This window comes from Lycorma delicatula, chromosome 10 (assembly GCF_047948215.1).
Source record: "Lycorma delicatula isolate Av1 chromosome 10, ASM4794821v1, whole genome shotgun sequence".
Classification (NCBI taxonomy): domain Eukaryota; kingdom Metazoa; phylum Arthropoda; class Insecta; order Hemiptera; family Fulgoridae; genus Lycorma; species Lycorma delicatula.
The window spans coordinates 113,633,145-113,646,516 of record NC_134464.1 but is presented as its reverse complement, the minus strand read 5'-3'; positions in this window follow the sequence as shown (position 1 = coordinate 113,646,516).

The window sequence follows — 13,372 nt, the reverse complement described above, 5'->3', positions numbered from 1 at the left end:
TTGCCAATTGCTACAACCCAATCATCTTCAAAAACGATCTGTTGATTAATCATTTCACATTGTTATCATTAATCATTGTTTAAATTTATAAATACAATATTTTTCAAAAAAATATTCATTTTTTGCAATTATTTTTATAATCAGTAATACCACGCTTACATTGCAAAAATGGTCGGCTACATTAGACACAACTCTTTTTCTGTTCTCTAAGCATTTTAATGTGTCATAAATCTTTTTTTTTTAATTGTTAGTTTTACCAATATAAATCTTATTACATTCATTACACTTAATTTTACACATTCCCCTATTCCCTCCATTTTTATTATTATTCCTAATATATTTTACAATGATTATTTGGGTTGTAAGCTTTTCTACTTTCCCTTCTAGATAGCGTTGTAGCTCAAGAACAGATTTTGAATTTTATGGGTGAAAAATCTTTCGTGTTATCATCGTCCGGATATGATATATTTGTTGTAAAAAATAAAATTAAAAAATAAGACATTTAAAAATTAAAAACTCACCAACACAAAAATACATCTTTAAAGTAAAAGGCCTGTAACGCATGTTAAATGTGAAATAAGACACAGATACATCATATTATATATTGCAATTAAAATATTACCTGCTTTGCAGTAAACGGCACAAACTGTTGAACACACGGCTGAAATTTAAATATTTGAATATAAATGACGACCCTAAGAACTCGTTAAAACATAACACTTCATTATAATAGTCTCCATGTTAGCGCCTAGTTTAAACTTGGGACGCATAATAAATACAATCACAAGGATGTGGTGGACTGTTGGTAGTCATAGCGAGCACAAACTTGTGGACCTTTTGAGTCGTCAGATACCCATGTGTGAGCCTAGAGTGCCCTCTTTTCAAATAGCAGATAATAACCTCCTCTCCACAGTTATTTCTGCATGAGAAGTTCCTTGGTAACAGTTTTCTTAATTGGGTGAATTTTTATTGTTATGGTAGCATTCCATGGTACCTTTGCCTTTCATCATAAACCACCCTATTCAGGTAACAGAGAAGATTGTTGGAAACGACGCGATTTGATGAAAGGAAGCTGGAAACAGGCCTCCGTTGCCGCACTATCAGCCGGCTCATTGCCTTAAATTCCAATGTGGTTGGAGATCCAGTAAGAAGCTCACAGTTACAAAGTGGTTAATTTTCGAAATAACACATTGAATCTCACAGACATGATTATCAGGAGTACACGTCATTAATTGACTGTAAGGTACTCATAGAATCATGGGAGGCAAACATGTATATTCTGTCGTCAATCACAAAAGCACAACCCAGAGAATTAACGTTTTGAGAGCCATCCGTATAAACTGTAACATCAGGATTCAGGGTATTTATAATATTATAAAATTTATTTCACAAAAAAATCGGATTTGCGTTCTTTTTATTATAGTGACAAAGATCAAAACAGTAATTAACAAGGGAAGATCGCCAAGGACATTCTTTTCTTTAGTGCTGAGCTCCAATTCCTAGCAGAACAGTAGATCTAGGCTGTTCCTGTAATGATTAACATCCTGCCAAGGTCAAGGAAAAAGGATGATAGCTTGTGGAGCATGATTAATCTTTACTAGGTTTCAGTATGGGGGGATCACCAGTGCCTCTGACCAAGAATCTGGTAACACCTGATCAGAGAATATTCTATTATAGATACACAAAAGATGTCATAGTGCAGCACCATCTGGGAGGTATGTTAACATATTGAGCCTGATGTCATTTCAGGGGGAAGTGTCAGGAATTATTCAAAGCTCATTATAAGAAAAGGGTATGTTAAATTCATTTTGTGAATCCCCAGTCACCAATGGGATATTTTCTACCTGGAACGTATATCTCATAAACTCAAGACAGTACGATGGGGTAAGTGAAACTGCACTGAATGACATTCCAAATGTGTTCACCATCTCAACTATCACAGTAAGAACGTGTTCAAGACTCGTGTATCATTTCCTTCTTCTTCTATATCAATGTTTGTTTGTCTGCCTGTTCCAACTTAATTCGAGATTTACCAGACAGATTTGTCTAAAATTTTGCACACCTACACTTTGAAGCCCTGCAGTGAAAAAAGCTAATTTTTTTGGACCTCCGACATAACGGTTGCAAGTTATCGGCGTTACTTTTTTCCATTTTGACAACATTGGATTCATTTGTTCGCATGTGAAGCCGCAACTGGGATGCTAGTACTTTATAAATAAGAAAATTAACTGTCTTCTTATTCATGTAAAGTATTTATCTCATAAATAAAATATTTAATACAAAATAGGGTCCCCTCAAAGATATCGTTATGATTCTGATAACAATTATGACACTAATTTAAATAATCTTACAAGGTTTCTGTCAGCTAGGGGTCTATTTAAATTCTTAATTATTTTTACAACAGTGAATACAGGGTAAATGTAGAAAGTGGATACAATTTGAGAGCAATTAGCTTTATTACAGATAGATATAATAATACTTATGATAAACGATTAAAGAAGTATGTTGTTCCTGAGTGACTTAATTCTTTACCGAATCACCTCAATAATGTAAAAATGAAAAAAAATGATTTTAAAAAACTTCTCATTGAGTGGGCATTAACTATAACGTAATAGGTACTAACAGGATTCATGTTGGATTTATACTGGCAATCCAGACAATTATAACAAGATTATAGTTATTATTTTAATGTTGATAATTATTGTAAATCAATAAATAATGTATTGTTGAATGGTTAAAGCTTAGTTATTTATTTTCTTTATATAATTGTTGCAACAAGATATTAATTGTTGTAATTAAGTATAGTTTTGTTTCTTGAGTATAGTTTTAGTTACTAAATCTAATACATTACAAATGTTAAAGAAATAATTTGTTCATTAGTTTTGTTAAATTAATTTTTATAGTTGTACTACTATTATAACTATTACAAAAAACTAATAATATCTTTAGCTGTTACATAAAACTGATTATTGCATTAACCGCTTAATAATGTAATAATAATTCTTTAGGATATCTGTCGACAGACTTAGGTCTGACGGATGATCATGTAAGTTTTAAATTGTAAATAAATAAATAAAATAAATAAGTTGTTAAAGGGCCAATTCAGTTGGCCTTGTTAACAGCTGACATTGTTTAGTCAAAATTTACAATTCATACAGTACATGCAGTAAATTACCTACATTCTTCAACAATGAAATTTAAATTAAAATGTGAAACATAGTTCTCATTATAACTTATTAAAATATATTCTTTAAACATAACTGAACAATGTATTTTATTTACTGCTAAATATGTACCACCAGCAAGATTAATAGAATAAATACACCTAACCAAGGTATGGCACCAGACAGTTTTTATTTGAACATATTTTTAGTCCTCTGACTGCAGATATTGAAGGTTCTACAATTCAGTACTTTATGATTAATACCAGAAAAAGAAATTATAGGAGATTCAGGCATTATTCAACATTTGAATTGGGTTCGCAACAATTCATATTAATTTATGTTCAATTTAATCCATATTATTCATTTTAATTTGTCTTTGTTAATATTATTATCATCAAAGAGCAATTGCTATCCAAAGAGGTACATTTCATTAACTTTAATTTAATTGTGAAATACATGAAGAATGATACTGTAAAACAACATTATTTCAACTATTTTATCAAAGTGTTTTTTAGATACTGATAATATTAATAAACTAATTTACAACAATAAATGAGCAATGCCACCACCAAAGATTGGTGGTTTTAATTAATTATACTTTCTACAGTAGTAATTTATGCCTCTTAATTATTGTCATGTCAGACATTCAGACATTGTGAAACAGAAACAAATATTTCTTGTTATAATCACATTAAACAGTGACTCAAAACAAACTAATACTAATTTGAATGAATCAGAAAAGAGCTTACATTAAAATGAAACCAGATGTATTAAGAATGAACCTCATACAAGGTCCTCAGATATTATTTGCAAACAAGTTTTCTTCAGACAAATTTGTTTTTTTCAAATATTCCATATTATAATCCTACACCTATTTCAGAATTAAAAACATGATTCAAACATGGTTTAAATAAAGAGAACAGTTTAGAATTAAACATTTTTGATAAAAATAGAGAAAAAAATCAATTACAGAGAAGATATCACAAAATGTTAATGTTGATTCATTGATTTATACATATAAATTGTCTGATCTGGGTAGTGAGCATAATCATGTGTTTGACATTGACAGTATTGACAGAAATGACAACAGGTGGCTGAAATGACAATCAAATTCCATTGGTTTAAATAGTGGTGGCTCATAGCTAATATTAGTGGGGGTGCTGCTCCAAAATTTTTTTTTGGGCCTTTTCAAGTTCATGGTTAAACTTTTATGTAAAATAAAAGAACCAAAAAAAAAATGAATCAAATAGAATAGCTAGAAGAAGGATAATAATCTAATTCTACATTTAATCACCTTCAAGAATATGGCACACTAAAATAAATAATATGGAATAAATAGTAAAATATCAATACACATTTTTATTATTATTAAATAATAACTTAATAAAATGTCAGCTTAAAAACACTATAGTCCAATAGTGCTTAATTTAAATTTCTATATACATAAAAACAAATACATAATTAGTTTTTACTAATTACCTTCTCTTTGCCCTTGTTTTTGTACAGAATTGGCAATCAAAGAGCCCTTGCTTTCCACAATCTTCTGATCACAAAAGCAACTAAAACCACCTTCATATTCCTTCCACCAACTAAACTAGAAAAGGGAATGAACAAGGAATGTTTTGTACACACATGGAGTAAAAAAAAAAACTACCTTCCACCAGCACACCAGGGTCAGCACTGTGAAGCAACAGTGCTCTCTCTCCCTCGCAGCATCGTGTGCGGCTTCATATGTGCACATGCGTACAACAGCCAAACATCATACTGCTGAACTGTGAAGCGCACAGTTCCGTACAAAGATTTTTGCATCTTTTTCATGACTGGAGGATGGCTACTGAAATTAGGCTTAAGGATTATATATTGTACAAGTGTAAAGAAAGAATTAAAAAAAAAAGGACTCATATCAATTGTTATCGATCATATAAAGTGGAAATAGGGGATGCTGCAGTTTAACAGTGCCTATATGTGAGCCGCTACTGGGTTTAAAGAAAAACTATTATGGAGATTTTAAATGTCTTCTATTCATTAACAATAAATATAAATTAGATTTTATTGTTGACAACACAAAATAATCTGTTTTATTAAATTTACAAATACCTTTATAATGAAATATTATTTTGAATCGTTATATATTTATAATAATATAAGTATTAATGTAAGGTTTTTATTGAATTTACTATTTTGTTTAAATCCACATAATTTTCAACTGATTGTGAAGAATGATTAAACATTTAAGAAAATAAATCTTTTATCTACTTTAAAAACTTAATTTAAAGCATTACAAGTTTTGGGTACGAAAGATTTATGATTGATATGAGCGACAGTAGTATTAATATAATATTCTACATGAAGCACATGATATGCAAAAGTAGAATAAGTTATTGCAGAATAGTGACAATGATGTTAACAAAACAAAAGTAGTGAGGTTAGGAAATATAAGCCCATGAATATCTACAATAAAAACACAGCTGAACAAGTAAATCAATATTGATATTTAATTATAGGTATGATGTCAACAAAACATTGCAAAAGTGAAAACAAAATAAAAACAAGAATAATAATAGGTAAGGGAACACTTAACAGAAAGAGATAGTATGTAGTGGAGTCGATGAAGTGTCTCATGTATATACTGCCATATACATATGAAACGTGGACACTAGGGGAATGGGAAAAAAGGGGCTAGAGTATCTGTAAGGAGGAGAATGGAGATTAAATGAATAGATGGACTGGAAAATGAAGATTTAATAAACGAATTGCTCACAAGAATAGAAGCTTAATCAGAAAAATATTCAAAATAACAGAGCTAACTGGCTGGGACGTATTCTGAAAGGAGAAGAATAGGTTAAAACAGTATTCTACATTCTCGATATCTGTAGCTGGAATAAGCAAAATAAGACTGATTTTGAAAGGCCTTGAAAATCTTCTTCCTACCATTCCAACACGCAATATTTTTTCAATAGGAGATATTAACATAAATATTAATGAAAGAATAAAACAGTAAAGGTGGACAATATCTAGAAATACTTAGTATGAATGGCTACCACTCCTTACTTAATGCTGGTACGAGAGTTACTGAGGGTGTGATAGGCCATCCTGTATTGATCACATTTTCGATCAATTTTATATTAATACACAGTGCTTGTAGTGCTGTCACTCTCACACAGTTTAATGATCATAAGGCTTTTGTCGTAGCTGTTAATAAAGACAGAACCCAAAATAATTTGTTAAAGATTTTAAAGAGGTCCTGGATTAAGTTAATATTTATATGAACATAACTGGAGGGAAATTCTTGATAATGATGTTGATTTACAGTTTAATAACTTTTTAAATTATATTAGGTTGTATTAATCAATCAAAATATCTTTATTTATTTTAAGTCATGGATAATGTTGGGCTGCACATTACCATTTTTCAAAGAGACGGGTTGTATAAGATATGGCATAAAAATTCTCACAGCCACAAAACTAAGACTGAATACATTAAGTTTAAGAAAAAGATAGATGGGTGGATTATGGCAGCTAAAAAAAAATTTTAGAAATATGAGGGAATTACCTGCAAAGAATCAGTGGAGAATTAAAAAAAAAACAGTATGCCTACTACTAAATAAAAAAATATCAAAAATATATGTAAATGTTTTTTCTGATAAAGATAAAATTGTTAATATTGTTAATGAATATGATTCTTGGATCCACTCTATTTATAATTTTTATTAATTTCCTACTTTCCCATAAATTTTATGGTAAAGTTATAACTTTTATTGATACTGCTCTAGTATATTAATAACAATTGATAGGTTGCAAACTGTAATGCAGAGTGATCTGGATAATTTAGGCTTACAGTTTTAGATCATTAAATTAGTTCATAATGCTTTAAAAATAAAAAAATATACTTTTAACTTTATCATCTGCTTGCAGCTTATTAGTTCCATTAATATAAAATAATGGTGACTGTGCTTACATACAATGCAATTATTAAGTTATATATCAGGTGCATTTTATTAAATACTTGGATTGATAGGTTTTAAATTCATGGGATTTGCGTATTCACAGTTTCATATAAGGAAGTTTTTTCCATTAGATGTTGTTCACCAAATCTACTTTATTCTAGTTAATTTCAAATTCAATTATAGATTGTATGGCCAGGGATCAAATAAGAAAAAAAATAGATGTGTGGATTATGGCAGCAAAAAACAATATTTACAAATGAGGGAATTACCTACTAAAAGATAGTGGAGAATTATAAATCATTATACTGGTATGCCTACTATTACAAATAAACTATCAAAAATGTTGATAAATGGTAATGTTTCTGATGAAGGTGAAATTTGTTAATATTTGTTTTATGAATACTTTGTTGAAGTACCTAATAAAGTTATCAGTAGCGCTGGTACTGTGAATGATAGAATGATGCAGAATTATCATGATCACTAATTTTTGCATTGTTTAAATACTAGTAGTTATTATGAGCTTGGTGTGTGTATGTATAGTCTCTTAAAATCAGGTACCGATAAGATTTATTCTGTTTGCGTTAAGGAAATCTCTGTTCAAGTAATTCCTATCTTATCTACTATAAACAATAGTAGTCTTGCTGTGGGTAAATTTCCCTCCATTCTGAAATCTGCAGAAATTTTTCCTGTTCATAAATCAGGCTCTGTAGATGTGGTTGGCAACTATCGGCCCATTTTACTTTGTTTTTTTTTTTTTAATTTCTAGAGAAAGGAATTAAAAAATGTTGGTTAGTTTTTATCCAAAAATTTACTCGTGTAATTGGGGACTCAGGAGGGTGTGTTTTGTTTTTACAATGCATGTTTCTGTATTATTTCTTGATATTTATAAAGCATTAGTACAGTTTGTCATCAAATTTGCCTTTATTTAAAATGTATAGTACTGAAATTAGAAGTCTAGCTTTGAAATGGTTTGTGTATTATATGCAAGACAAAAGTAAATGCATAATTGTAGGTGATTGTGTGAGTAATAATCTTTTGGTGAATAGTATAATCCCCAGGACCCGGTTATTAAGGACCTATTCTATTTTATAGTTTATATTAATAACCTATTTCACATAAATTTTACAGTAAGAGAAAGCTATATATCTTATGCTGATGTTGCTCTAGTAATTCATTTAAGAATATTGATAGGTTGCAGACTGATCTGGAATACATTAAATATCAAATATCTAATATATAATTTTTTCTTTATCATGTGCTTCTTTATCAGCTCTCCATTAATATACCAGAATGTTGATTATGCTTGTATTCAGTTATAATGCCATAACACTTTTCGGTCATATCTTGGGTGAATTCTATTAAATACTTAGTTGATGGATGGCAAATTATCAAGGAATTTACATAAATGTGTACGAATTTTGAAGAGATGTTAGTTTTACACGCTTTAAAAAATGTTAGTTTTTTCTGATATTTTTCAAATCTGCTATAGTTCATTCAAAATTAAAATATGGATTGCATTGCTGGGAATCAACTTATTGGCTATCTTCATCTGATTATAATTTTGCAAAATGCTATTGTGCAGGTAATGTGTGGTGCGAGTAGGAAAACATTCTTTCCCCTTTTTTGAGTAAATATCTGTATTTTGCATTAGATCTGTTTGTTTATAAGGTCTTCTAACCTTTTACAAATGAAGTGGTAACATCAGGGAGGTGATAGCTGCTATATAACAACTAAGCAGATTTTTACAGAAAATGTTACTGTTCCAAGGCCTTATTGTACATTGTTTCAAAAACATTTCTTTTTCTACACCTAGGTTCTTTAACTGCCTGCTGGGTAGTGTAAGAAGTACCCGTAATCTTAATTTAAATTAACTTTAATTCTTGATCACACAGTAGTTTCATTATGTTTGTCAAATTCCTTATCTTATTTTCGTTAAGTTACAGTTTTTTCACCTGTGTGTTTCACGAAAAAAAATTCTATTTTTATAATATGGCAGCATTTTTGTAAAAAAAATGCTAATCTTGTGGAAATTAAAAAAAACTGAAAATTATTTACTTTTTTTATGTGGTTTTTTAAAGTCAGCCATTAAAATGTAAATTTACCATCCCTTGTTTATTATTCTTATTTTTGAGATCCTTAATTACTTCTTCTGTGCAAAAAAATGAAAAGCAGCAATCACACAGTGAATCCTTGTTTTTTATTTTGGAATTTGTCTCATCATTTTCTTCACACATCATAGCTACCTGATTCTTTTATAAATTATAAATAACTCTTTTTCCTCTAAAATCAGATATTTTTTATGGTATTTTATTTTATTGCATATTACCAGATGACTATTTCATTCAAAAGAGAATTGATGAAGGAAAACATTTTCCGATTGTAAACTCTTCCCCTCCCATATCTTTAACACCATTTTCCTAAAAATTATTAATATTAATACAACTTTATATTATCAAATACTTTCTAAAGATTTGTTGCTTTAATGATACTAAAAATAATTGACAATTCACTTTCAAACTTTAAGGAAATTATTCTTCCAAAGACCTCCTGTAATAATTCTGTTCCTCCTTCAGGCCAATTAGTGGCGGTACTAAATTGACATCATATATCGTAAAAAGCTTAACCTTTTTAGTACATAGTTAAACAATATATCTTATTAATATTTAATTTAATATCTTGTTTGTATTTGTCGTCTTTAAAAATGTAATATCTGTAAAAGGCAGATCTGCAGGCTTATTAACTTGTTCAGTCTAATACATATTCTCCTTTCATTAAAACATTATTTGTATTAAAAATCTTGTAATCCATCGAAATGTTTAAAACCATCCTAATCGAATGACTAATTACCAAATTACAGTCATTCGAATGTATAGTAAAGAAATGCACAAAATGTGAATTGTTTTTTTATTATATTATTTTTGTACTCGATTTATAATAAAAATTATTTATAATAAAGAATGAAGGAATAAGTTGAAATACTAAACTTTAAATTCATTTTGCACGTTTATCTTGTGTGTAGTCTTTGTAGAACTAAAGGTTTTTCATTGCAGAAACAATGCTGTTTTTTACATTGAACTACATTGAACAGAACCACCTTATATTTTTAACTTTCTTTGCCTTATTTTTTCTGATTTTAAATATCTGATATGAAGTATGTTAACAAGTTGACTTACTTACTTCCTCTACAAGCATATACTGTAGGCATCCTATACTCTCGTCGATCTCCCTTCTGTGCGGTACAGACACCAGCTATTTATTGGTAAAAAGATGTCAAATTTACCATCACTTTGGTGCAATACCAGACGTATAGGAATGGTACAGTTGAAGATTTGTAAAGCTCATAACAGCTAAATAACACACACAGGGGTACTGTAACATCCCAGTGAAAATGCAAATACTGCACAATGGCGACTTGCAATGCATGAAAATTGCATACATAAAAAATATGCAAGACATGTTAAATTAATGCTTACAAGTATGAAAAATCAATAGTGAATATCCTAAGCATAGGTGGAGCAGAGTATAACTATACCTTGCTGTGTGCCATTTCCATGGCATATACAGAAATCATAAATCTGTAGTTTTTATGAAAAATCATTCTGTAATTTTAAATATGAAAAATTTTGTATAGATTAATGGGTTACATTTTGTTTTAACCCTGTACAGAAAGTTAAATTTATGCAAGTAGGAAAACATTTCAATGAATGTGTGCAGTTAGATTTGGAATGGAAAAATATAGAAATTAACCAAACTGTAAAATGTTTTCTAAGTACTAAAACTAATAATACTAACATGCATTTGATTAAAGATATTTCAATAATAATTTTTCCATATAAAAACTTAATTTGTGACTGCAGGCTCATGCTCAAAGATTCAAATACTGTATGATTTTAATTTTTGCAAGTCACTTGTCCATTCGCTTAAAAATATTAATGAACAAGTTTGTTGTTGAATAAAGAATGTTTGCTCAGCAAATGGAAAATGAGAGTTTTGTACTTCAAGATTCATAATGGTATGACAAAAAGACATACATCAACAGTCTATAAAGAACCTAAATACCTTTATGAGGCATGATGGGTAAAGTTGCTTATACTCGTAAAATATATATGTTGTTATAATGATACTGCAAACTAATAATCACAGTTTGCACAATGCAGTGGTTATAATAGAGGTAGTCAAATGTCTGTATTTGTGTGTCCTGTTAATAAAACAGATTTTATGATTTTTTTTCAATAGCAGTGTACTGTATAAGTTATTTGTAAATCAATGCCTGTTGTGTATCACCTTACACTAAAAATAGTTAAATGAAAGAAAAAAATTATCGGCTGAGTTATCTCAAAAATCCTAACTGAACAAATTATTATACTACAAAAATAAAAATCCCTTAGTCCAACTTTTGGTAATGAAGTAAATTTCATATTGTGTGTATTTAAAATAAAATAAACATGCTAAACGGATGACAATTGAATGAAAGAATGTTTTAAACAATAGTGAAACTATATACACAACAGACTCAGAATTTAAGAACACACAGGAGGCTTCATAAATCCTACAGAGTTGGCAGTCAACATGTAAAATTATTAAGCTGTTTATTGTGGCAGTAAACAGCAACAACTGCTACAGATTCTTACAAGATGCAGACTTTTTAAGGTATAAATAACTATTACTAATTATTTTTTCATTTGTAAATGGCTTGGTTAAAAGAAGGATTTGGAAGTGTCACGGTTTGATCTGTAGATACGGATATACAGATGACTTCAGAGGGTCCTGCACAACAGGAAAATCCCCATTAATGAACTCAATGTGACAAGAATTAAATGGTTACACAGTAAAATTGTAATATGATGGTCCTTATGAAACTTCTAACCCTGTTGGTGGTTACACAACTAAAGATTTTAAGTTCTTTATCCAAAAATAAATAATAAAGTATAGTGTGTACATTCTGTATAATGATAACTAATTTTTAATTCGCTAATTTAATTAACTTAGTTGATGTAAGAATTATCTTACTGTTTCAAGAGGTATGAAATTAATTTAACTGTGGAGTAAAATAGAAATATTATTTGATAGATTTTTTTGTGAATTTTGATTATCCAAATAACCTTTGCTTTTTGCAACCAGGTTAAATAATTATTAAAGAAACCATATCCTGCTCGGTCTGTATGTTTAGACTTGACACATTTTTAATAACCATCTCATTATCTAATTTGTAATAATATGTAGAGAATAATGTAAACTCTATAATAATTCATCATATAAGGTTTTTAATGTTGGTTTATAAATATCAACAGAAATTTTTTCCACTAAATTTCTGCTCATACATCTGTAGTTAAATAAATTCTTCTTCACTGAGGGTGTCCATTAGCTGCCATAACTTAATACCTGTTAGTTTGCCAGAATGGCTGGCAGAAAATTTAAATTCTAGAAAGGCTTGGTATTTTTTATTCACTATAAAATTCAGTTATCACTGTCTGTAAGTGAGTATAAAACTGCTGTTGCTTGGAAGATGAATAAATAATCACATTGATTATAAGTGACCTTACATGAATCCCAAATTATTCATATAAATTAGTAATGTACAAACATCTCTGAGAATGAGCATCCAACATCAGGCATACTAGGAAAAGAGAGAAATGATTTTCCATTACATTTTTCACTTTGTCAAAAATATTTTTATAAATCAAAATGGGATTTTGATATGTAACAGACTTCAACTGTTGGGGAAATGTGAGGAAGGTGATGAATATAAAAAATATAAGTGATATCTTTCAATGTCCATTAATTACTATAAATTTCCCTCATATTTTATTATTTATGTGTGAAAACTTATTCACAGTAATTTTGTTTATGTTCATTATCTTGCTAATTTTTAGTTTATGTTTGGTAATTGTAATTGTAAAGCCCAATTTGTTTTATTTCTTATATACTTTTTTTATTCTTACAATTCTTATTATTACTTTTCCTTCATCTTCTGGAATACAATAAATCTTTTTCATTCCCTTAACATCTCCTCTTTTGCATATTATTTTAAATTCTGTGTTATTTTAAATACTGTTACTCTAAAGCACTCTGTTAAAAGACATCAACATTATTAACAGTTTCAGTTTTCCTAATACATACTACCACTACCACTAGACACTCCTGGGGAGGAATGATGGATTCAGGATCAATGAAGAGACTGAATAAATAAAAATCCAGTCCATCTATCAGCAGTGAAACACATAATAAGAAAAACAGCCGCAACAAAAAAAATATTTCAAGC